The sequence below is a fragment of the Phaseolus vulgaris genome, chromosome 4, assembly GCF_051622355.1.
Source record: "Phaseolus vulgaris cultivar YP4 chromosome 4, ASM5162235v1, whole genome shotgun sequence".
NCBI lineage: Eukaryota > Viridiplantae > Streptophyta > Magnoliopsida > Fabales > Fabaceae > Phaseolus > Phaseolus vulgaris.
Window position 1 is genome coordinate 21992654 of NC_143501.1, and position 26187 is coordinate 22018840.

General features: G+C 41.0%; 2 pseudogenes; one reads left to right on the forward strand and one right to left on the reverse strand.

Moving 5' to 3' along the window:
* Positions 1-16374: 16374 nt before the first annotated feature.
* On the forward strand, positions 16375-21100 carry LOC137836436 (protein S40-6-like; annotated as a pseudogene).
* LOC137836553 (uncharacterized) lies at positions 17298-20802 on the reverse strand (annotated as a pseudogene).
* Positions 21101-26187: the final 5087 nt, after the last annotated feature.

Sequence of the window (26187 nt, forward strand, 5' to 3'; positions counted from 1 at the left end):
TGAGTTGTCTAGCTTTCGGTTTTTTTCTATTTTCAGCACCTATATTCTGTTTTGTTTTTAATTCTGTTCGGTTCTTTTGTTTAGTAGCTTAATTCTGTTCGGTTAATCTAGTTTCTATTCCTTTGTTGATTCAATTTGACAATATTTGGTTCATCCAAATGAGTTTGGGATTTGGTACTTGTTATTGGTGAGTTCTTGATCTTAGAACCATGATCCAACTTCTAAGAAAGTGCCTCTACATTTTCCAGCTCAAGGTGATTCCTCAAAGTGTCAAGAATCTTGTTCTATGTGGCTATTGGAATCACATCACCACACCTCAAACAATTTTTCAACAATTCAAAATCCTTCTTGTATATATACAATCATTAGGACATGCATGTATGTTTTTATACTCCATACTCATCAGAAAAAGACTCTTTTTAGCCTCATAATTACAATTAGGTAGAGTATTTCCTTCTGGAAGCATCTCCTTCAACAAATGAAACAATTTCGTGAAGCTTTTATCAATCTATCCATTTATTGTCTTCAAATTCATCAATCTTAATACCACCGACAACCGTGTGAAGTTAGTTTATCTAGGATACAATGGAGTCTCTGAATCGCTTAACATACTTCCATATCCATGTGATTCTGCAAAAGACTCAGCTCCAACATCATGAAACATGTCCTCCAATCGATCATCATGTATTGCATCATCCATGGTGGATTGAAACATATCCTTGGGATACGAAAACTCTTGGTAAATTTAATCACCATGCCATGTCCAAGTTGTATAAGATCGTAGAAACCCATCACATAGAAGGTGCTCCGTGATTTTGTTAACATTCAATCTTCTCCTGTTCAAATAATTAACGCACAGACACCTAAACTTTACTCCATCATGAGCACTACTATTGGTCTTACGTTGTGCAAATTATATAAATTCTTCTACTCCTCTTTCGTATTCAATCTCGATCCATTATGTTCTGTAATAGTCATTGAGGTGTTTACTAATGCGTGTGAAATCTCACATTTTTATTATAGGTATACACCTATCCCATTGGAGAAGATTCATTTTTATTATAATTTAATAGTACATAACTTTAATCAACATTCCTTATATTTAACAAAATTTTAGCAACATTTCGCATTGGTCTTCAGGTGACACGAAATCTCCACAATCAAATATGCACCCGAAGAACAACATGAAGTGCTATGAATCAAATTTACGTAAAATATATGACATGTCAATTACAAATTACGTACTACTAAACTAATAAAAAGCGTTTGCTCTTCTCAAACTGTCCACATAGACAATTCAAGACTCAATACAATTACTGTCACTACAACCTCCTCTGCTTTTTTAAATTTTTTTTAAAACAAATTAAAATTGTAGAAGTTGTAGACAAAGACATGTATTAAATCTCAAACGAGAAACAATTGTCGAGGGTCGAACACCCCCAAAGTCAATATCAACACGTATCAAAGAATTATAAATATACATGCAATATAAAATTAATAAATTTAATCATACATACAATTGAATAAAGAATATTAATTAAAAACCAATAAATTATTTATAATCTCATTACAAAATATAATTAAAAATCATTAAATTAATTATAAATACTAAATAATATTACTCTAATTACAATATAACAAATTAATAATTATATTCTAACGTAACAATTAACATAATATAAATTAATAATAATACAAATTGAAACAAATACTAAAATATAAAAATTATAATAAATAATAAAATATACAAATTAATATAAATACTAAAAACAATATTAAAAAAAAATAAAAAAAACCAATCTGTAGCAAGCGACGGTGGTAAAGTGCAACGACGATAATGAGAGAACAAAGACAAATTGGTGGTGGTGGAAGTGGGAGAACGAAATCACTTGAACGAAATGCAATGAGAACCATCAATGAAAAGAATGGAATAAACAATGATAATCAACAATGAGAGAAAAAAATATTGAGTGTGAAGGAAGAACTTACAAACACTACAAAAAAAAATGTTATTAGGATGAGCCAAAAACATACCCTAACTATGAAAAATCAACGTAAAAGGGTAATTATCGTGAGCTTAGTGTTAATGGGAATTTCGAAGCTAATGTAGTCGATGTAAAGATATTGGCGGGTGCAGGCGACACATGGCGGGTGTTTTTTGCGAAGGTCAAGCGTGGGCTTAGTCTACAAGGAGTTGACAATTTTTTAAAAAACGTGGGTTTGACGTACGTTTCGTCCACGCAAAATTATATTACATTTAAAAGAGCATGGGCTTAGCCTTCGAGATGTCCACACATTTTCAAAGAAGCGTGAGTTTAGCCCACGAAGCGGTGGTTTCTGGTGGAGTTGCAGGTTTCTTTGGAGGTTCGCGGTGTTCTTGAGTTTTCTTGCGGAGTTTCGCGCAGTTTTTCCGATTGATCGCTGAATCGATCGTAGATGAAGTAAGTGCTGTTCGCTGCATTCTGTGGTTCGCCAAGTTTCATGAGAAAAATGAGAAGCAGTCGTTCAAGTCCAGTTGCGCCCGTCGCTGCTGAAGGCGCCGCCACCATGACCATGGCGCAGATGGTAGAAATTATGCGCTCGTTGCAGGCAACTGTAGAAGCCTCGCGCATAGAACAGGCGAGAATGCATGAGGACCTGGCCGCCTCTCGGGCCAGGAATGATGAGCTTAGCAAGGTGACTGAGGAGCTGCGTCAAGCTCTTCAGGAGCAGCAAGGGCGTTCTATTGCTGAAGAGGTCGCGCCATCGTCGCCACCTCGTGTTTTTCCTATGCCTTTCGATCAGGCGATTACTGACACGCCTATTCTTGCGAGTGTGGTTCCTGTTAAGGCTGTTTTCACCGGCGTGGAGGATCCTGAAGCTCATCTCACCACGTTCCATACGCAGATGATGCTGTCAGGGGGATCAGACGCCGTGTATTGCAAGATGTTCGTGAGCACGCTCCAGGGAACGGCGCTGGAATGGTTTGTGAGCCTGCCTAACGGTCACATTACCAATTTCCAACAGTTCTCGAAGATTTTCGTCGAGCAGTATATCGTGAATAAGGCACCGCCCAGGGTGTCTTACAATTTGTTTGATATAAGGCAGTACCAGGGAGAGTCCCTCAGGGACTACCTAAATCGCTTTGGGGCGCAGATGGTCAGATCGCCAGCTAAAGATGAAGAAATGCTGGTCTATGCATTTAAGAAGGGCGTGCTGCCGGGACCATTCTGCGAGGCATTGATCAGGGCCCACCCCGCCACGTTTGCTGAGGTTAGGCGACTTGCGGTGGCCCACATCGCCGACGAGAGTGCAGTCGCCGAGAAGAGAGGAAGCGTGGCTCCCACTAGGCCACGCGCCCAGACTAGGATCCAGCCACAGAGGGTGCTGGAGACAGCGGCGGCCAGAAGGGATCAGAGGACTCGCCATCCTTATGATCCAAGGAAGAACAAGGGTAGGGGCCAAGGACACCAGCACGCCGGGAATACAATCGCCCGCCTAAGCACAAGTTTGTCATGGGATTGGCGGACCTGATCGCCATTCCCAATATATCCGCTAGGTTGAAAGCGCTAGAGAAGGTGGGCAACAAGGTGCTGGGACCAAAGCCAGATGCCTGGTGTGAGTTTCACCAGGGCTTTGGCCATACAGTGGACTCGTGCTTGGTATTAGGATACCAGCTCGACGATCTGGTTAAGAGCGGGTTCCTAAATGATTATTTGCTGGATAAAAGGACGGGGGGCGCGTCGAGCTCCCAACCAGCAGGTGCTGAGGCTCAGCAACACGAGATGCCTACGCACGGAGAAATCCACACCATTGCAGGGGGTTTCTCAGGAGGTGGATGCACCGCATCACAGAGGAAGAGGTACGCGAGGTCTGTGATGACGGTAGATATGTTTGAAGACCACTCGCCGGAAGTGGATATTACATTCACCAAGCAAGATCTCCGGGATGTGGTGCCTTATGACAACGATCCCATAGTAATTTCGTTGATAACAGCAGGAAAAAGGTCCACAGGGTACTGGTGGACCAAGGAAGCTCGGCAGACGTGATGTTCTGGTCGACTTTCACGCAGTTGGAGCTGCCCCTTGACCAGCTGAGGCCCTATGGAGGGTGTTTGTATGGTTTCGCTGGTGACCAGGTGGAGGTCAGGGGGTACATAGAATTGAGGACAACGTTTACAGATGTGGCGGGTTCAAGAACGGAAAAAATCAAATATCTTGTTGTAAACGCTCCTTCAGCATACAACATCCTGTTGGGAAGACCCACGCTCAACAGGATAGGTGCCATACCGTCGACCCGACACATGAAGGTGAAGTTGCCGTCTATGGAGGGGGTGGTGATCACCATCAAATCCGATCAGAAAGAAGCAAAAAAGTGCTATGAGAATAGCCTGAAAAACAAGAGATCGGTGAGTTACGTAACAACCACCCCGCCTCCTGGTGTGAAGCCCAGATCGACGGTAACAGAAGAGACCGCCGGAAGGGACGTGGAGATGGTGGACGCTGAGCTGGGGGAGGGGAACGCTGGTCTGGAGGAGGAAGAGGCAAGGAATCGCCCTGAGGAAGCGAGAGAACTGGGAATCGCCAGGGCGGTGATCGCTAGAGAAACCAGACCAAAACCCGTCGAGCAGTGGCTCGAGAGAGAAATCGGGGGAAAGATCTTCAAGCTAGGAAGATCCCTGGAGGTTGAGCTCCAGGACCAGATCGCCAAGGTGATTGAGCGGCATCTGGATGCGTTTGCATGGTCCGCTTCGGACATGCCCGGGATCGATCCTGACTTCTTGTGCCATCATCTGGCGATGGACAACTTGGTGAGACCAGTGCGACAAAGAAGAAGAAAGTTCAACGAGGAGAGGAGGCAGGCGATTAGGGACGAAACACAGAAACTCCTCGCTGCAGGCCACATCAGGGAAGTCCAGTACCCTGAATGGCTGGCAAATGTCGTGCTGGTGAAGAAGAGTAATGGGAAATGGCGCATGTGCGTCGATTTCACCGATCTGAATAAAGCTTGTCCGAAGGACTCATATCCTTTGCCAAGCATTGATGCCCTGGTGGATAGTGCTGCAGGGTGTAAGTTGTTGAGCTTCCTGGATGCCTTCTCGGGGTATAATCAGATCAAGATGCATCCCATGGATGAAGAGAAGACCGCCTTCATGACCGAGAGATCGTGCTACTGCTATAAGGTGATGCCATTTGGGCTGAAGAACGCGGGGGCCACGTATCAAAGGTTGATGGATCGAGTACTTGCACCGATGCTGGGTAGGAATGTGCAAGCGTACGTTGATGACATGGTCGTGACCTCGCCAGAGAAAAGCAAGCACGTTGCAGACTTGGAGGAATTGTTCACGATGATCGCCAAGTTCAAATTGAAGCTGAATCCAGAGAAATGCATTTTCGGCGTGGAGGCTGGAAAGTTTTTGGGTTTCCTCTTGACTGAAAGAGGCATAGAGGCCAACCCTGATAAGTGTGCCGCCATCTTGGCGATGAGGAGCCCAGCTACGGTGAAAGAAGTCCAGCAGCTAACAGGTCGGATGGCAGCCCTGTCTCGCTTCGTGTCAGCTAGCGGAGAAAAGGGCCATCCCTATTTTCAGTGCTTAAGGCGCAATAACAAGTTTGCTTGGACGAAGGAGTGCGAGGAAGCCTTCATCAAGCTGAAGGAGTATCTGGCGAACCCGCCGATTTTGTGTAAACCGCTGGTGGGAACCCCTCTCAGGTTGTATTTTGCTGTAACTGAGAGGGCGGTGAGTGCGGTGCTCGCCCAGGATCAAGATCAGGCTCAGAAGCCTATTTATTTTGTTAGTAAGGTGCTGCAGGGCCCCGAAACGAGATATCAGGCCCTGGAAAAGGCTGCGCTGGCTGTGGTATTTTCGGCGAGGAGGTTGCGCCACTATTTCCATAGCTTCACCATACTGGTGATGACTGACCTGCCCATCCAGAAGGTCTTGAAAAAGCCCGACGTTGCGGGAAGGATGGTGAAGTAGGCAGTAGAATTGTCAGAGTTTGATATTAAATATGAGCCCCGAGGCCCGATCAAGGGGTAAATCTTTGCAGATTTCGTGGTCGAGCTCTCATCCGAGGCGACACGAGTTGAAGGGGACGACTTTCGTTGGGTGCTTTCAGTGGATGGATCGTCGAACCAGCAGGGTAGCGGTGCTGGAGTCATTTTGGAAGGACCCAACGGCGTGCTGATCGAACAATCTTTGAGATTTGCCTTCAAAGCCAGTAACAATCAAGCAGAGTATGAGGCGCTGATCGCCGGGATTTTGCTGGCCAAAGAGATGGGAGCCAGGGTGTTAATGGCTAAGAGTGACTCGCTGCTAGTCACAGGGCAAGTAACAGGCGAGTTCCAGGCTAAAGATCCACAAATGGCGGCTTACCTGGAGTATGTGCAGGAATTGAAGAGTTCCTTTGCCTCCTTTGAAGTAGTGCACGTGCCCAGAGAGCAGAATGCCCGAGCTGACTTGCTAGCTAAGCTCGCCAGTTTAGGCAAGGGGGGTAGGCAGAGGACGGTGATTCAAGAAACTCTGAAGACGCCGAGAGCATTTGTAGCAGATCACCTGGTTCTTCAGATAAGCAAGTCGACGGAGAAAGCAGCAAGAAGTCATAAGTCCCTGACGCAAGAAACTTTGAGATCGCCGAGGATTAGAGCATGTCGAGGAGAGAAGGTGAACATGACGCAGGTCTGCGCTATCCATGAGCCAGACACCTGGATAACACAGTACAAGCGGTGCCTGGCAGATGGCCTTCTCCCACTGGATCCGACAGAGGCTAGGAAGGTAAAGAAAAATTCTAGCAAGTACTCAATGATCGATGGCGAGTTGTACAGGTTTGGGTTCACTCACCTACTCCTGGAATGTGTGTATGGTGAGAAATGCACGAGGATTATGGCAGAGCTCCATGAAGGTATATGCGGAAGCCATGTCGAGGGTCGAGCTCTGGCCGCAAGGACCCTCCGTGCAGGTTACTACTGGCCAACGATGAGAGAAGACTGCAAGAAGTATGCCCAATGTTGCAAACAATGCCAACAGCACGCCGATTGGCACAAGGCGCCTCCCGAGGAGTTGAAGTCGATCTACAGCCCTTGGCCGTTTCATACGTGGGGAATCGACATCCTGGGACCATTCCCGCTGGCGATCAGGCAGTACTTGGTGGTGGCGATTGAGTATTTCACCAAGTGGATCGAAGCAGAACCAGTGGCCCAGATCACCGCACACAAGATCGAAGGTTTCGTGTGGAAGAACATTGTGTGCCGGTTTGGAGTGCCCAAGCGCCTTGTGTCGGACAATGGGACTCAGTTTGCAAGCCACCTGTTGAAGAAGCTATGCGAAGGGGTGGGAATTCAACAAGTGTTTGCATCCGTCGAGCACCCTCAGACAAATGGCCAGGTAGAGTCAGCTAATCGGGTGTTGCTGAGAGGTTTGAAGAGAAGGCTAGAGAAAGCCAAAGGAAGCTGGGCTGAGGAGGTACCCCGTATAGTCTGGGCGTACCACACCACCGAGCAGTCAGGAACCCATGAGACCCCGTTCAGCTTGGTCTATGGGTGTGATGCAATGATTCCAGTAGAGATCCAGGAGAGCTCGTCGAGATTCCAGAACTTCGTAGAGGAAGACTCGAATGAAGAGAGAAGGCTGAACCTGGATCTACTGGATGAGGTCAGGGAAGAGGCGAGATTGAAGGCTGAAGCGGTGAAGAGAAGGATTGAACGAAGATATAACTCGAAGGTGATGCCGAGACAGTTTAGAGAAGGCGACCTGGTGATGAGGAAAGCCCACCAGTACGAGATGGAGAATAAACTGTCGCCCAAGTGGACTGGACCGTTCAGAATAACCGAGGCGCTCGGGAACGGCGCCTACCGCTTAGAGACATTGGAAGGAGGGGCGATTCCTCGCACTTGGAACGCCACGCACCTGAAGTTGTATTACAGTTAAGAAGCCTTGTAAGTAAAGACAAACACGAAGTTATATTACAATGTCTCTGTTAAAACAGTTTGAAGGGGACACTCTTTTTTCCCTAAGGAGGGTTTTTAATGAGGCCACCCAATAAAGAGAAGTTTTCAAAGTACAAGTTGTTTTAGATTGCGTGCCTGTTGCTTTCAGAAAGTTTTGAAGAAAGACCTTGTCACTTATATGTGACTTAAGGCAAGTTAAAGATATATTGCATGCTTTCTAAAAAGTTTTAAGTCCTCATCGTCTTTCGGCGATCGGAGGCATCAGTCAAAGTTTTAAGTCCTCATAGTTTTTCGGCGATCAGAGGCATCAGTTAAAGTTTTAAGTCCTCATCGTCTTTCGGCGATCGGAGGCACCAGTTAAAAGACCTCAACGCCCTCGCGCGTTCTGAGGCAAGATAAAGACCTCCTCGCCGTCGAGCGAGCGCAGGCGAGGAAGAGTGAAAAGTCCTCAGTGTTTCTGGGGGCGAGAAGATGTAACCCCTGGGGCAATGTAGAGGCACCAGTGAAAAGTCCTCAGTGTTTCTGGGGGCGAGAAGATGTAACCCCTGAGGCAATGTTGAGGCACCAGTGAAAAGTCCTCAGTGTTTCTGGGGGCGAGAAGATGTAACCCCCGGGGCAATGTAGAGGCAAGTAAAAGACCTTCTCGCCTATGAGCGAGTTCAGGCGAGTTAAAAGACCTTCTCGCCTATGAGCGAGTACAGGCGAGCTAAAGACCTTCTCGCCGATGAGCGAGTTCAGGCAAGATAAAATCCTTCTCGTCTCGAACGAGTTCAGGTATGGTGTTAAGGGTGGACGAAGTTTGGAAGGTGGCTAAGGTAGGTTCGAAGAGAGCGCCTAGCCACCCGGTCTTTTGTTCTGAAGTTCAGGAAGGTAGAGAAGGATCTGAAAGGCGCCTCTACCCCCAGATAAAAGAACAATGGCCAAGGCATGAAGCCAGAAAGAAGCTGATATCGCCAAGAGTCTTTGGCGACCAGGAAAAGTTCAAATAGTGGCGAGAAAGTTAAAGACCCGTTTTGATGAAGCAGATCGGGTGAAGCAACGTTTTAAGCCAGTGGTTGAGTTAAAGTTCGTTGCTTGAAGAGCGATTTTGCGCTAAGGTTCATTACCTTAAGATTACGAGTTGTTAAAGTGATTATTATTCGAAGTTGAAGTGGCTCGAAGCAGTTAAGTGTATGATTGCGCTTATGAAATTACTAAGTCATTTCTCTGAAGTAAATCGCGCAAGGAAAGTTAAAGCAGTTAAAGAAGTCATAAGAGGAAATACACAGACTTTGCCATTGAAATAAGTATCAGTTCAAAAACACATATACAGGAAAATATGAAGTTTGTTACAATTGTATGCAAGGTAAAAACATAAAGGTAGTGGATGGATGAAATTGATCAGTCTTCAGCAGGAACCACCTTCCCATCCACCACCTCGTTGTTAAGGGACACCATGCTGAGATCCAGATCGAGGAACAAGCAGGCGAACTGTTCCCGTGCAGCCTCGAATCCAGCAGCCAGAATTTGGGCAGAACTCAGATTAAGCTCTTCAATCTGTTTCTTGAGTTCTTCAGTTTGTTCCTTCAGCCCCTTGTTCTGCTGCTCCAGCTCTTCAGCTTGCTTCTTGAGTTGTTCAATGGTTCCTTGAGCTTGAAAAAGGTCTTCAGCAACCTTCTTGGATTCTGCTTGCACTTGGCCCAATTCAGCAGCGATTTTCCCCTTCTCTGTGTTGGCTTCAGCAAGTTTCGCCATGGTGTCGTCCCTTTCTTTTTCCACCTTTCCCAGGAAGATCTCCCGATCAGCTGACCTCTACTCCAGTTTCTTCACCTTGGCGGCGTCAGTTTTTGTTAAGGCCTCTAGGTCAGCCACCCTAACGCGATAAGGTACAATCTTGCTTTCCAGCTCAATCTTCTCTTGAGCCAGAAGCTGCACCTTGTGGCGTAGATCGGTGGCCTCCTTGCGCGCCAACCGGAGCTCGGTGCTCATCGCATCTTCTACTCGGGAGTGTTCAATCTCCGCGAGTGTCAGATTGAAGGACAACTTCTCCACCTCAACCCTCATAGTGCTATTCTCAGTTCGAAGGTTGAAGAGGTCATCCTGGAGCTTCCTGGTGGAGCTCTCCACAGCTCTAGATATAATGGTGGGGAAGTCCTCTGCCATCATCTTCAGTTTGGCCGAGAAAGGCTCCCACATCCTTGTGACCTCGAGAGAGAGGCTTGCTGGTGGAGGCACCGGGTGGGCCTGTTGTTGGCTCTCGCCGCCACCTTCTTTAGTTGGTTGCTCAGCAGGTGCTTCTTGGCGCGGTGGCGACGTCGGGGATTCAGTAATCAGAATTGGAGAGGTATGGGCAACCTCATCCCCGATTGGAGCAACGTCTGCGGCTGAGGCATTTGAAGGAGGACCCCCTCCAGCTGTTGCACAAGGCGTGGAGGCGCTTGGGGGGTCCTCCATGAAGTTTGGCTCGGGGGCCTCAACCGCAGGTGGCGCAGTTGCCAATGGAATTGCTTGGACTGGTGAGGCAGGAGTTGGCGGAGGAGGCAATGTTGGAGGTGGAGCAGGCGTGGATGGCAGTGTTGATGTCGGAAGGGGGGGTGGAGCAGGTGGTGAAGAAGGTGCCACCCTCTTCCTCTTCGTAACAAGGCCATCTTCAGTGGCCTCGTCGTCTTCCTCCTCCTCCTCGTGGACTACTTGGGGAGCTTTCCTCTTGGGTTTTCTGAGGACAAGCTTCTTGCGTTGAGTGGCGGGTTGGACATCGGGAGGTGAGGGGCCCTTGGGTGGCGATCGGCCCTGTGCGGCGGCGATCTCCACCACCGAGTTTGGCACGGTTTGTGAACCCGATGCCAACCCGTGGGTTCGGGCGAGCGCCCTCAGTTCAGCGAGCTTGCCCTGGCCCAACATATTATCTGCATAGAGCAAAAATGCATGGGTTAGTTCAGAGAGAAAATAAATGCATAAGACAGTATGCAACAAAGCAGACAAATAGTGCAGAAAAATAAAACCAAAGTCTTGCGCACAACGCACAAGACGCCCAGAAATAGCTAACAGAAGTAGTATTAGAACAAGAACTTAAACGTTCTAACCTATTCGAACTTCGAGTTGGTCCTCGAAGAACTCGAAGCAGATAAGTGTGGTGGTGAGGAAGGTGATGTTGGCGTCCGCCACACTTTTCCAGAAGAAACAGAGATCTCTGTCCAAAGCGCCCATGCTATCAGGACTTCTGGGTCTCCTGAAGCTGCTTTTGGACTCTTTGTTCCCCTTGTTTACCCAGTACAAGGGGAAACCGTCGAGCAAGGAAGCGTCCTTGTCGTTGGGGCGTATCTGGACAAATTTGCCCTTCCAGTCTTTGTAGGATTGTTGGAAGATAGAGAGGATTGACCTCCCAACAATCCCATTCAAGCTTACCCACAGGCGATCTCCTGGGTGCTTGGCTTCAAAAAGAAATAAGAAGACATCCACCGATGCTGGCAACCCCAGATGGTCGCACATGACTTGGAACGCCCGCACAAACGCCCAGCAGTGTTCACAGAAGACGTTTCCCTCAACAAGGTCGAGTTGGCCCAGGGATACAGTTTTTTGAAGTCTGGTGAGGGGACAGAGGCTCCTCCGGTGACAGGCGGAGTCGCCTGGGCCAGGTTGGGGCGGGAAGGTGCAGGCCTCTCAGCCTGAGAAGACGAAGCGCCGCGTGCTCGCGGTGGGTCGTGTGCTTGTGAGGAAGGGTTTCGTGATGAAGGAGGAGGATTTGGGGTGATCTTTGAGCGAGTCATTGTTGAAGCTGCAAAGGAAGAAGAAAAGATAAAATGATCAGGGTTCGCAGGGGCTGACTCGATCATGGGAGAAGGGTGAAAAACGAACGAACGTTGGTTCGTTGCAACGATTGACGAAGCCCTAAGTTACGAGAAAGGAGAAATGGAAAAAACAACCCACAGCGTATGCACCAGACAGTTACAGGATGATGCGAATCGATTAAAATGCAAGAAAAACCAGCAGAAGAAGGAAAGGAAGTACCTTTTGATGATCGGAAGAGTGATGGAAGAAGTTGGTGATTCAGGAAGTTGAAGAACGTTGAGAGCTTTTTTGCAGAAGAAAGTTGGAGCGTTTGAGAATGCGAAGAAAGTGATGGAACAGTGGAGCGAAAATGGGTTTAAGGGTTTTTCGAAATGGGTTTGGGAAGCGCAAACGTTAACTGAAGGTAACTGTTGATGAAGCCACGTGTCGAGCGATGGGTGAGGGGTTTGGTGGAGCGTCAGAGAAGCAGAAAGTACAATCGCTTGAAATTCTGCGCGAGTGCCACGTAGACCGGTATTGACGTGACTCTTTTAGTCTTTTCGCTGGACAAGTCTTCGCTTAAGACTGGGGGGCTTGTGTACCGCCCTGGTAGTCGGAAGTGATGACGTGGCACCAAGCTACAGTATCGGCGTGTTGACAAAACGCCAGATTTGCGGAAGGGAAGGAAGTCGGGGGGCTCGTGAAGTCGCCAGTTATGAAGTTGGCGTGCTCCGATCTCCAGCATACCAGAACCGGCGATCACCCAGTTGAAGATGAAGTCGCCAGATGTAAACCAGGCGACCAAGTGATCAGAGATCGCCAGAGCAAGCACATCGCCGAAGATGAAGGTGGTGCAGATTATGAAGGCGGCCGGCGAGACCACAGGGAAGGTGTACGAAGGCACCCTAACTCGCCAATTCCAGTAGAGATCGCACTCCCAAGTTAGCTGTGCACTGGGCAGTACCATGCATAAGTAACTTAGCCAAAAGAGAGTCAGAAGCAGCGCCCAAGTCAAGGAGGCTCCAGATGGTGGCACGTGTACGACTGGATGCGAGCCACGTGTCCAGGTCTGTAACTGCCAGGAGAGAGAAAGTGACCAGGTATATAAGAGTTCTCAACGAACTTCTGAGGTACGCACGTTCAGATTATACTCTTTACGCTTGCGAGTTCTTGAGCATACTGTGAGAGAGAACATTGCACGGTTCCTTGAGAGTTCTTGAGTGTTATTGCTCTTAGTATTTGGTGGTTCGGTCACTGACTTGGGCGTTGGAGTGCGATCGGCCGCAGCGGCGCCGCTCTGTTCTTTTGCAGGTTCTTGAGGTGGATCGCGACGAAGGACGGAGGTAGAAGCGGTGCACACGTCGATCCAAGTTCGACGAGGCAAGTCCCAACGTTCTGGTCAACAGGTAGGATCAACGAGCATAACAAGCAGTCCAGTTTCTAGTTTCAAGTTTCATCTTATTATAATTAAAAAGAAAAATATTTTTTTATTGAAATAAATCAATTTTAAAATTACATTAACTAATGTGAAATCAATTTTAAAATTACCCTATTTCTCTATTTTTTTATTGCATTTATCCTATTTTTTACCTATTTTATTTTTTCAATATAATTATAAAGATACAATTATTTTAGGAAGTAATCTGATGAAAAAATGTTTTTCTTACTAAAAAGTTTTATTTATAATTTTTTCTTTATATTTTTTACTTGTCTTGGAAATTCAATGTTTTTTTCTATGAGCAAGAAAAAATAATTTTCTTTTTGTAGCCAAATTTATGTATGCATATACAAGTCTTTGGTTGTGGCATTTTGGCAATCTGTGCAGGCAAAGGTTCTTGAGTTAAGTTTTACATCATTAATGAAGTTTGCTCCCATGCTTTGTAGCATGGACCATAATTACTCATTTTTCACTCCCTTCGTTAACCTTCTGTTACACTTGCTGCACCTTTAATCATTTTCCTTTTTATATATGAACACTATGATATATGAAGATTCCCTAGTGATAGACACTTAAACAAATGAATCAATCTCTTGTTAGTTGTTTTCCAGAAATATGACATTGTTTTTGTTCCAATTATCAGTGGCCTTTCTTTGGCTGATGAACCAGTATTTAAAAAGGTTCCAAGAGGTTCCCCTCCCCTCTCCATGTTGCAGTGCCTAGGGATATCCGAAATTAGCATGTTCATCAGATTTTATTTGAAATACTGGCTTTGGGGCTAGTTGCCCATTCCCGTCAGCAGAAAAGGAAGGGTGGACCTTTATCCTACTTGCATAGATATTTTACTTTTATTGAATATAATACTTCAAGTAATAAATAAAGAGTTTATAACCTTCTTCAATTGCAGGTGTATATCTAGTCTAGTAGTTATAAAATTAAATCACACATGCTCAACTAAAGTACCAGACTCAAGCGAAATACCTTGCTACTCTCAATCAAACAAACTACACGCTCAGTCTTGTAAGCAGGGAACATACCATATATTTTCCTACCTTTGTTAGACATACATACTTACTCTCTTTATCTTTAACTCTTCCTTTCTATCCACACAAAAGTTTATAAACTAGTCATGTGTAATCCTAAGCCAACTTCAGCATCTTCATTTCTCAGTTCCACAAAATTTCACCCAAATGTTGTGTATCCTTCCCCTGATGATCTACCCTCAATGAGATAATGAAACAGAATATAGTTAATACAAGGAAAATCAAGTTGTAGTACCATACAAATAACTGTGATTTTGCATCCATAAAAGCAGTAGCCACGTAAACCAATATTAACAGACCGGAGTGTCTACTTCCCTTTCATCCACATAATCACCAGAAAATCGAAATGATGATGCGTACCTAAAGAATCAGAAAACACTATCACCATTAGATTATGAAGAAAGCAATTAGCAGTTAAAGCAATGAGTAAAGTAGGTAAACAGCTGAAAAACAAATTAAGTGACATCATATCAGAATAAGTATTCTTTTAAATTTCCCCTTTTCATATGCATACTGTATAAACATCATCACAATTTCAAAGTAAAATGTCCAATATTTATGAATTTGTGGACAGGCTTATGGAGCAAAGCAATGGAAGCAATAACCTTAAAATAATTAAAAAAACAAGTTTTTAATAATACAGTTAACTTCTCTTATAGTATATTTGATTAAATATGATTTCCAGGGTTTGGACGGTGAGGCAACTGAGCCTATGATTAAAGAGTTGGAGGAAGATAGAGAGGAGTCTCAGGATCCAGAGGTTGAGTTTGCCATAGCAGGTGCTATTCGGGTGGTGGACTGGAGATACTACTGGCCATGATTCAGGTTTGCAATTTTTTCATTGATATCTGTTGACTTGAACATTGTTGTATTCGGAAATTTCAACTACTTTAATGTTTGCAGTGATAAGGAATCAATTCTTTTTTAATTAAAAATTCATGCATGGAAAATACATCAACTGTGAATTAATGTGTTTAACAACCGCTTGGAAGTGATTATTTCTTAAGTTCATTTGCCATTTGCTGGGAACTCTTTCTAAGTTGGACCGCTGTATATTCACAGTTTTTATAAATCTGCCTCTTATTTTGAATACACTAGCCTACAACATTGTAGCATCTATAGAAGTTGAAGTATTACAATAGTATTAACATTGATAATATTTATTTCTTAGAGATACTGACGTGATATATATTTTATTATTTCTATCTGTATAAAGCTGAATACAAAGAGAGCCTTTATAGAAGCTACCCTCGAAAGCAAAAAGAAAAACACCCAAAACAGAGTCTTTATAGAACTCTTTAAGAAAACTTACAAAATGATGATCTCAAGCAGGGGTTGTATATCGAAATGATTCATGATGACGATGTTTAAGATTTTGTATTTTGATTTTTCTAATGTTCAGAAGGTATGTTCTTAATTTAGATTTGCAAAATTGCAATTATGTATTAGTTGTTATTTTTATAAATTTCTATGCATATATTAATATGTATCTTACATGTATTGTTTCTTTCTTATATATTTGCAGAATAATCATATATGTATCATATTTGATTCACGTATGATATCTATGTATCATAGAGATTACTTGCTTCATCTGGGAAAGTGTGTTGGATCTGTCTTACCATGAAGAGAATTTCTTCAATAACAATAGAGAAAACCACTAACTATTTAGCTTCGTTGTGCATATACAAAGAACCAATTATCTTTAACTTAGTATCCCATCACAAAATTATATGCAGAAAATCTTACCAGCAGTCCATGGACAGTAAATGTGAAGTTTGAACTTGACAGGGTTTTACTATCTCTATCTCCTTTGTGTTCTCTCAGTCACCTCTTCAAGTACTCAACACACACAGCTCCACAACTACTTCCAGCCCCTACCTTGTTGTTAAAAACCAGCACCCGAAAACCTGCACTTACCACATCTTGGGCTGCTACTATAACATCTGGAATATGGCTAGCTATATCAGAGCTTGGAGGTCAGCACAAAATCTGCCTTTCCTGCTAGCCCTGCACCAGCAACACCAGCATCCATCAAAACTGAAATGGCATCAGAGGATTTGAAAAAAACCCCTACAGAGGCTTAAACACTTAAGCACGTCTGAAACCTACTTTCCTTCATCCAGCATCCATCACTAGGCTTCCTCTTCATACCAAAACCTCCCATAGCTTCATAAAACTCCAATCAACCACTAAACAATCTACCTTCTTATAGTGAAAAGTTTCCTGTGATTTGGACCATGCAGGAAGTGATTGATGGAGGATAGCTATAACAGGCAGAGGAGTGGAATATGGAGATGCTTGAGAGATGGAGACTTTGAAGAAGATGAAGTTTGGGCTGTTTTTGAGGACAGACCTGATTACAATATTTCTGGTGTTCACAAGCCAAAGGAAAAAGGGTCTTCTCCTCTCGCTGTTCCCAGGACTCTTCCAAGTGCTGCAAGGATGATTCCAAGGACTAGTAGTGGCAATAATAGTGCTAGTTCCTCTCATGAAACCAAGGTTCTTCAGCAATCAGCACCTCTCAACATTCCTGACTGGTCACAGATTTATAGGAACAAGCCAAACAAAGACCCCGTGAGTGTTTCAAAGTTTGGTGACTATGATGATTTCTACTATTCTGTTGGTGGTGAAGGTGATGGTGATGGTATTGTTAATATGGTGGAGGAGGGTATAGTGATGATGAGGAAGAAGAAGATCATGAGTATGACACAAAGCTCCTCCCACATGAGTTTATTGCAAGAAGGCTTTTCAGGACTCAAATATCCTTATTTTCAGTTTTTGAAGGCGTTGGAAGGACCTCAAGGTTAGGGATCATAGCCAACGTATTCAAAATCGAGATCTTACTTAGGATAGAAAAGATATACATGAATTGTAAATCAGAAGATCGTAACACGGATCGTAAGATCCTAAAAATTTTATGAAATTCATAATTGAACCTCATAAGTACATAATTAGGTGTAAGCAACACATCCTATCATAAGAGTAACCATTTATTAGTTACAAAACATTGAGAAAATAACAATCTATCTAAACCAAATAATCTTGTAAGTTAAATTCATATTCAGCTTCATGATTTTCATCTCCTTCATCATTCAAATCAGTCATGTCTAAGTGATGACTATGTAAAGATTCATCCTCCTCTACTTCAATAGGAACCAAGTTTTCATCCAAATCAAATGTTTCATATGCTCATGCTCATCTTCCATAATCCACTGGTCATCGGATGAACAATCATCAATATTAATTTGAGTTGGTTTTCTTGTTTGCTTCTTCTTAGTTAATTTTTAATTAGCCATAACAAAAACAACATCATTCATTGTGCTTTGCTTTAGCCTATTTCTTCTCTTTGTGTGGACCTAAACAAATGTAAAGACAAATATTATAAGTAATTAGTGGATTAGTAGTAGACTACTAATTTTATTCTAGAGATATATTTTAAGTTAACTTATCTTCTCAAAGGAACTCCAGTTATGCTCACATCCGAAAGAGCTATATGTCAAGCTCAATACATGAATGACAACCTTTCGGAGTTCTGGATATTCATCAGCATAAGACTCCCGCCAATCTGCGGGAGTCTTTAAATTGATTGACCTAACAACCATGGGACAACCAAAAAATTTTGCTCGTTTTTTGAAATCATCAATTTGAACATCAATGAGAGTTTGTTCATCCTCATTCTCCACCATCCTAGTTATGCATTCCATTAGGCCTCGCTTCACCTCCAAAACTTCTTTAAATCTAGGACGATAATGCATTTGAGGGTTAAGAAAATAGCCTGCAGCATGCAAAGGTCTATGGAGTTGCTTGTCCCACCTTTCATCAATGGTGTTCCACAAAGGCAAACAGCTAACCAAAATATATTACATTGAGTTAGATTTTTTTTTTAATTTCAAAATCACCATCTCAACAAACAAATACATAAAATACTTTTTTTTGACACCATTGAAAGCTTTTTGTATCTTCTCTTTAGCTTGGTCCACTGCTTCATAAATGAAACCCATGTCTGGCTTTTGATCCGAATCAACTAATCGAAGCACTTCAATAAGAGGCAATGCACCCTTCAAACATATTATGACATTCTTCCAAAAATTCTGGTCTAAAACCACCTCTTCAACTATTTTTGTTTTAGCAAACTTGCTAGACTTCCATTCATCACTAGTAAACATTATGATTAAAGCTCTCTTATTCTCATGGAGGCACCCTAATGTTAAAAAAGATGTAGCAAACCGAGTAATACCCGATCTTACCAAATCTCTATCCTTTGTGAAATGATGAAGTAGAGATATTAGAGAAGATCTTGAATAAATAAAGGTAGTAATTTTTTTACCTTTTGGAATGGTACCTTCATGGATTGAGATTTTCTTCTCATAATCCTCCAACATTAAATCCCCACAATGTGCAACACAAGGTGTTCAAAATAACTTTTTTCTCTTTGACATCAACATTTGACCAAAAACTTTCTAGTTTGTTGCATTATCAGTGACAACCTGAATGGCATTGTCTTCCCCCACCTCTTCAACAATGTAGTCCATCATCTAAAAATTTTTTTTAGTTGTTTTAGATATAGTAGATGCATCTATGGATTTTAGAAATACAGTTTCATTTGGGCTGTTCACCAAGAAGTTTATTATTGTCCTTCTTTTCTTATCATTCCAACCATCAGTCGTAATCGTACATCCCGTTTTCTTCCATTCATCCCTATGTGATTGTAGAGCAAATGATGTATTTGTAACTTCCTCCTTCAAATATTTGACTCTAATGTCATGATAGGATGAAGGTTTAAATCCAAGACCATGTCTTGAAACCAAATCAAACATAGCAGTGAATTCTTCACTCTTTGCCACATTGAAAGTATAACATTGTTATAAATGAACCTAACAATTGATTGACATGCCTCCTCTCTAAGACCTTTCTTAAACATGTTGTTGATGGTAGTTTGCTTATTCTTAAAAATATTTATGTCACTGGGACTGTTGCTGGACTGAGTGAACTCTTCCTCACTATTTTTTCTTTTCTCACTAGCTTTTGCCATTTCCTCATCATTCAAAGTAAGACTTGATTTGATGGCAATCTCATGAAGTTCTTCTTAGAATCATGTAAAGGATGGTGCGGAAGCCATGGATGTGTGTGTGCAAGATCCTCCTAAAAGCTATGGTGATCTTGAAGGTGCATGGTATGTATGGAAGTTGGGAGGTTCGGCCAGCCCAAGGAAAGGTGAAGGATGTGAAGATTAGAGCCTAGAATCTAGGTAGAAGCAAAGCTTGGCACAAAAATGGCAGCATAACTTTACTCACAATAATCTTCCCAATACAAGGTGTAGGCTCCTCTTTTTATAGGCTAAAGAGGACCAGATTTGATGACCTAAATGCTACACAAATGTAAGCCAAATGAAATGGAAAATGTGAAGCACATGGGTGCACATGGCACATGGGTGCACATGGTCCTTTATTAGTAAAGGCTTCTAGAAACCTTTAGCTAATCAAGGTTAATGCTTCCTTAATTCTAATGTGCAGAAAAGTAAACATTTGTCCACATGGCTATGCTATTTACACCCCAATTAAAGCTAAACTACACTTGTTGGGCCTTGACGGAATATGTGCTATTAGGCCTTTTCCCATTCATAGCTTGATCCAAGTCTTCTTGTTCTAGACGCTCTTGGCTTGGTCTTAGACGCTCCTAGCTTGGTTTTAGACGCTCCTAGTTTGATCTTGGACGCTCCTAGCTTGATCTTTAGGCGCTCCTAGCTTGGTCTTAGATGCTTGGCTTGGGTCTAGACGCTCTTGGCTTGGGGTCTAGACGCTCTTGATTTGGCTCTTGCCTTTCATGGAAGGTTGTGCTTGACCCTCTTCCATCATGATTTCTTATTTAATTTTTATTGCAAACCAACAACAATTTCCCTCATCTCCTTTTTAACTTTATCATAAGCATCCTTGCCTGCTCCAACATCCTTTTGAGTACCGGTCATGTGATTCTTCAATCGATAAACTCCCCGGTTAATACCTTTTGACAATATTTGCATTGAAGTTGTCTAGTATCCCCAACAACTGAGATACAATGCTTCCAAACAACATCACTCCTCTTTCTTGGAGTATTTTTGGGAGTCACTGCCACGGGTATAAAAGTAATTTTAATGATGGGAATTTGGGACTGTAGTTTGGGTTGCAGTGTAAAAAAAAACAAAAGAAAAAAAAACTGCACTTGGTTGTAGTAAGAAAAATAGAGAAAAAAAAGCTGCACTTGGTTGCAATGAGAAAATGAGAAAAAAAAAGTTGCACTTGATTATACAGAGAAAAAAAACATAGGAGAGAGGGACTGTAGTGGGGAAGTTGAAAGGGAATGGGAGAGGAGGGCGGGATTCTATTTGCATGGCTTAAAAATAATTAATTAAAAATTAATTATGTTGAAGTTGTAACGTTTTTTAGTAAAAAATTAAAAATTTCAATGTGCAGTAAATGATTTCTTTCACTGTGCGGTAAGTGGATTCTTTTTAGTTATTGAGTCCATATGTTGTTGCCTCCTTCTTAAACAGAAACCCTAATCTCAAACTATCCCATATGTTGCTGCTGCCTCCCTCTTAAATAGAAACCCTAATATTAACTACCCCATCTGTTATTGCTGCCACACCACAGCCACCGTGTCGCACATCGTCGCGTCATGACACTATAAATGCTACCGCGCCGTCGCAACGATGATGTCAGAAGCGCTGCGTGTGGCGATTTCTAGTATCGTGAAACTCAACGATTCCATGCGAGTTGGAATTTATAACACCGATTCCACATGATCCGCCAAAATCGTATTATTCTGCTGATTGCAGATCGGCACCATGAGTATACATCGTAAAATTGTATGATCTTACGATGCAACTCGCGATTTTGACTACCATGATCTTAGCAAAGTGAGGAATGTTGTTCTCACAAAAACTGGTTTCCTTGAATTACTGTAAAAGAGGTTTCCATGAATCAAATTTGTTATGTATAGGGGGTAGCCAATGGTTGGTTAGTTAATGAGATTTTGTGCATGTTGTGTATAGGGGGTAGCCAGTGTATCGTGAATTCTGATTTCACGATACTGTCATGCATTCTATTAAGTAAGAAATTAAAAATTAGTTTCAATGTGACAGAGATTGATGGTGTGATACTGTTTTAGAACAAGGCTATAAAACCATGCAACAAGATCATCTGAACTGGAGGAAGCTTGTGTAATGGTGGATGGAGATGAAATTCAATTACCTCCCAAAGAAAGTGGTAATTTGAATACTAACAAGGTACACACTTTCAACTCACCCCTCCTCTTTATTTCATACATATTCAAACTCAACTCTAACTAAAACATTTTTCCATTTTAAGATAAAATCTGCAACAAAGCAAGAATATAAGGAGCTTGCAGCATGGTATCTTAACAGTGAAAAAGCAAAGGGAGATTGCATGGAGAATTTTGATCCAACTTTACCACAGGATCATAAGAAATCACTTCTTGGTAGTATATATGAACCTGAGTGGGATATTCTCTAACTCTAACACCAGTATGATTAAATTGTTTAGATACACACGTAGCCAATGCTACTACTTTGGATTCACTCATTAAATTTTACGTTTGACTGGCCAAGAGAATGAACACATTTTCCATATACAGTTATTATTCTTAATTTGAGTGAAAAGAGTTTAGAATATATTTTGCAGAGATGATTAAACCAAGTAACTAAGTAAGAATAAACAAAGAACAATGTTCATGAGTTGATGGGAGGTAGTGTACAGAACCATGGTTCGACTTAAATTCCCTGGTTAAGCATTTCATCAACTAGATTATCCACAAAAGCAGATCACAAAAGCTAATTTATATTATTTTACCTGAGAATTTTAGGATGGTCCTTATATGGCTTAACTCTTTGAATATAATCCTCTTTTTGTGCCTAACAGAAGTAATAACCTTCAAAGAGTTTCTGAAATTAGTCACACATTATTAATATGATCCAAACACACAACCAATCAGGGTTTTCCATCAAATTAATGAGTCCTTTAAAATTACTATCCCTACAATGTTGGGATAAGGAATCTGTTTTGTCAGTATGAACATCAAAAGACATAAAAACCCATTAGTCTTCCAGCCAGTACTTCCAAAGATAAATAAATTTTCAGCCAAATTTTTTTGACAATGTCAGCAATTACAGTCAAGAATCATGACTCGTGAGCATTATTATGAAATCAACATTGAGTGTAAGAAAACAATGCTTATTAAAATAATAGATAGTGAAGAAGTAGAGCTGTAACTTATTCAAATCTAATCCAAATTACATTTTACAGATGCATATGGCAGAAGAACAACTCTGCTCACTGTCAAACAAATTGGTTTTAAAAATTGTTCTCTTAAACAATTCCAACTACTTAATAATCAATTTCTCATCCAAAATCCATCAGTTTCTGAAAAATTTTCACGAAACAACAGAAAAAAGCTGAGAAATGGTATACCACTGAGAATCGAGATGGGGCAAAACCTAAGGTCTTCAACTCGCGGAGACTCGCAAAGATTGAAAACGGAAGGCAAAACCTTAACTCGCGGAGACTCACAGTTTCGTTTGCATTCTCACGGTGGCACGACTACTCCATCATGGTGGCACGCACTGCTGCTCAAGCTCAAGCGCTCGCACTCCATTGAAAATGCTCAATCTCGCATTCCATCCTCAATACATTAATTTCACTCGAAAATGCTAAGCTTGTAATTTCACTAGGTCTCACATTGAAAGGGACTCTTGTTTAGTATTTTCTCAAAATGATTGGACACCTTAACACTTAAGGAATTTTCAAATAAATAAAAATTAATTATTTGCGTGGGCTTCACCTTCACAGTTTCATTATTTATTTAAATTTAATTTTAAAATGTGTAGCGTGGGCTTAATCTTCAAAACTTTAAATTTTTATTATTTTATACTTTTAATAGTGGTCGTTTCACCAACACAACCCTTTTTTTTAATTTTGCATGAGTAACCCACACTTTCTCGCATTTTATTTGAATTTTTTTAATAGTGAATGTTTATTTGACACTATTTAGTGTCCACATACCACCCTCACTTTTTTTTTTTTGCAGCTAAATCTACTTTTTCTTGTAGTGAAAGGAAGAGGAAGAACACAACAATGTAGTGTAGTGAAGATGAAGAAGAAGTTACAAAGAAGATGAAATATCAAAAGAACGAGAATGAAAACATCAGTGGCATGCTTTGTTTTGTTTTAGGGTAAAAAAAGGAGGTATAAATGACAGTTCTTAGGTAAAACCACCATTTATACTTAAGCATATGGTAATATACAACGATTTTACTAAAACCGTTGTATAATTCACACGAATAAACGGTGGTTGTGGGGTTAAACTGTTGTTTATTCTCCCACTTATTGGAATAAACAACGATTAGACAACCGCTGATTATTCACACGCTTTAATTTCAAACATGCCACCGCATTTCGATGGACAATGATTGATAGTGAAACTGATGTATATTTGGTGTCGTAAATGAGCTTTTTCGCACTAGTGTCGGCTTTTGCCTTGTACTTGTCCCACCATACTATGTTTGGGACGTAGATTGTGATACTTGTTACAAAAGTTTAGGACACAATTCACTATTGGTAGATCTTACGTCGATTGCGCTAGTCAAGGAGAAGAAAACAAAATCACTATGCGCATTTATGAAGTGATTCAAGCAAGTTGTCCTCAATTCCAAGGTGGTCATGCATCACATGGTTACTACCCTTAAGTCGGACACCTTCTCGGATAATCTATAAGAAAGCAGCAATAAACCTTGAAGAACTATGATAGTGTGGACTGCTAATTTCATACAACCCGAAGAGTTAAAAAAGTTATGTAACAAGGTAAAAAAGCTTGAATGATAATGCTGATAGGAGAGTGTCTGATATAGACCACAATAGACTCCGCCACCGAAAAGGCTAAAGGAACCTCAACCGAAAACACACTTTGTAAAATACACACCCTTAAATGACCCATCAATAATATCAGAATCAATGACCCATCAATAGAATGAGAGTCAATGTTTAGATTTTATCTTAATAAAGAAGTGCTTAATCATGGAAGATAATAAAATTACACATCAAATAAGGAAAGGAAGAAGGAAAAGATTTTCAATAGTTATTTTCCAACCTCTATCTGCTTCAAACTTTGACTCTCTCCTCTTATGGAATAATAAGGGAGGTAAGTTTTTATAATTTTGCAAGGCAAATTTATATTGCTAAAGGAATATTCAAAAGTGATGCCTAAAGTCTTCTCTCTATAAATTCACCAATCTAATTTGTATTGTCTCAACAAATTTTGTTCCATAGAACATATTTGTTTGGAGGAACTAGTGACTTACAGAGTTTAAAGTTTTTTTTTTTTAAAAAAAAATTTCATGTTAGGCATCACTATGCTACTTGACATCTCAGTTAGACTGACACCTCAAGTAACAATAATCATTTGTCATCACATCAAAAAAGTATTAGCACATTCAAAAAATAAATGTTGAATAGATTCCTTGTGTTTTTCACAAAGCGTATACATAGAACAAATATCCAAACCTTTATTTTGAATATGTTGAAACAGAATTCAAAGTTCATCAACTAAAAATTTCTCAGTCATATTTGCATACTTACAATTCTTTCTCCTAAAGTAAAGTAAAGCAAAGTTAAAACATAAGGAATTTTAGTAATTTGTCATTATTCAATTATTTGGAGAAGTAAAATAGGCCTTTAATACACTATTTACTTTTTAAAAAAATTGTGTATAAATGATATAATAATTAAAACACACAAAAAATAATAAATATTAGTTTGTAAAAATAGTTTTATATTTAATATGTAAATGATTCGTATAATATATTCCTTTTATCGTCTTGATCATTGTAATATAAAATTTTACTATTTTGTTATATATCTAAATTCAATGTCTTATCTTTAAATGATATAAGATAACACGATTATTCGTTGTGATGATATGGTGCTCAATTTACTTCGTCACCATTTAACGAAGAGACCTAATTATTGGATTAAAACAATAAAATTTTGTATTAGAAGTATTAAAATAACAAAAATTAAAGATGAAAACAATAAACAACAAACTTAATATATTAAAAGAACTACTTACATATTTAAACTAATATTAAATAATCAAAATAAAAAATATTAAACTTTTGAAATCTTATTCGTTAAAAAATAAGTTTTAATCAAGATAGAAATCTTAAACAACATAAAAGACTTTGAACAAATTTAAGTCTCCAAGTCTAAATTATAATATTAAATAAACAACACGATAAAAAAAAAAAACTATAACACACTGAATCTTGGTGAATTTGCATATTTCACTCACTCTCTCAAATATTGTAATGAGTTAGATTAATCCATGAGCTATTACAGTAAATGAAGATGAATATTCCTTGTCTGATGTGATGCTTTAATGTAGCGTACGTAATCGCACGTAATCGTAATGAAGAAAGAGAGGTTTTGATGAACCCTACCTAATTGTAGAGAAAAATAAATATAAAAAAAACTTTTATTCACTTGTATATTAGAGAGTAAAATACATGGTGTATATATAAGAAAAAGATTAAGACCTAGCTGAAACAGAAAAAGGAAAGTTGGGTCAAACAAACAAAGCCCAATAATTTAAAATAGAAAAATAAATATATTAACACCCCCCTCAAGCTGGGGAGTAAATATTTGTCAGGCCCAGCTTGGATTTGAGAGTAGAGAATTGTGCGGAAGCAAGGGGCTTGGTGAATATGTCAGCAACTTGCATTGCAGAAGTAATGGGTAGTAGTTTGAGGAGACCAGAGTTAAGTTTTTCACGAACTAGGTGGCAATCAATTTCGATATGCTTGGTTCGTTCATGAAAAACTTGATTGGAAGCTATTTGAAGGGCAGATTTGTTGTCACAGTACAGGGTTGCAGGCTGGGAGAGAGGAAGATGTAAATCCTGAAGGAGGTAAGACAACCATTGTAACTCACATGTGGTGGTGGCAAGGGCTCTATACTCGGCTTCAGAGGAGCTGCGGGAGAT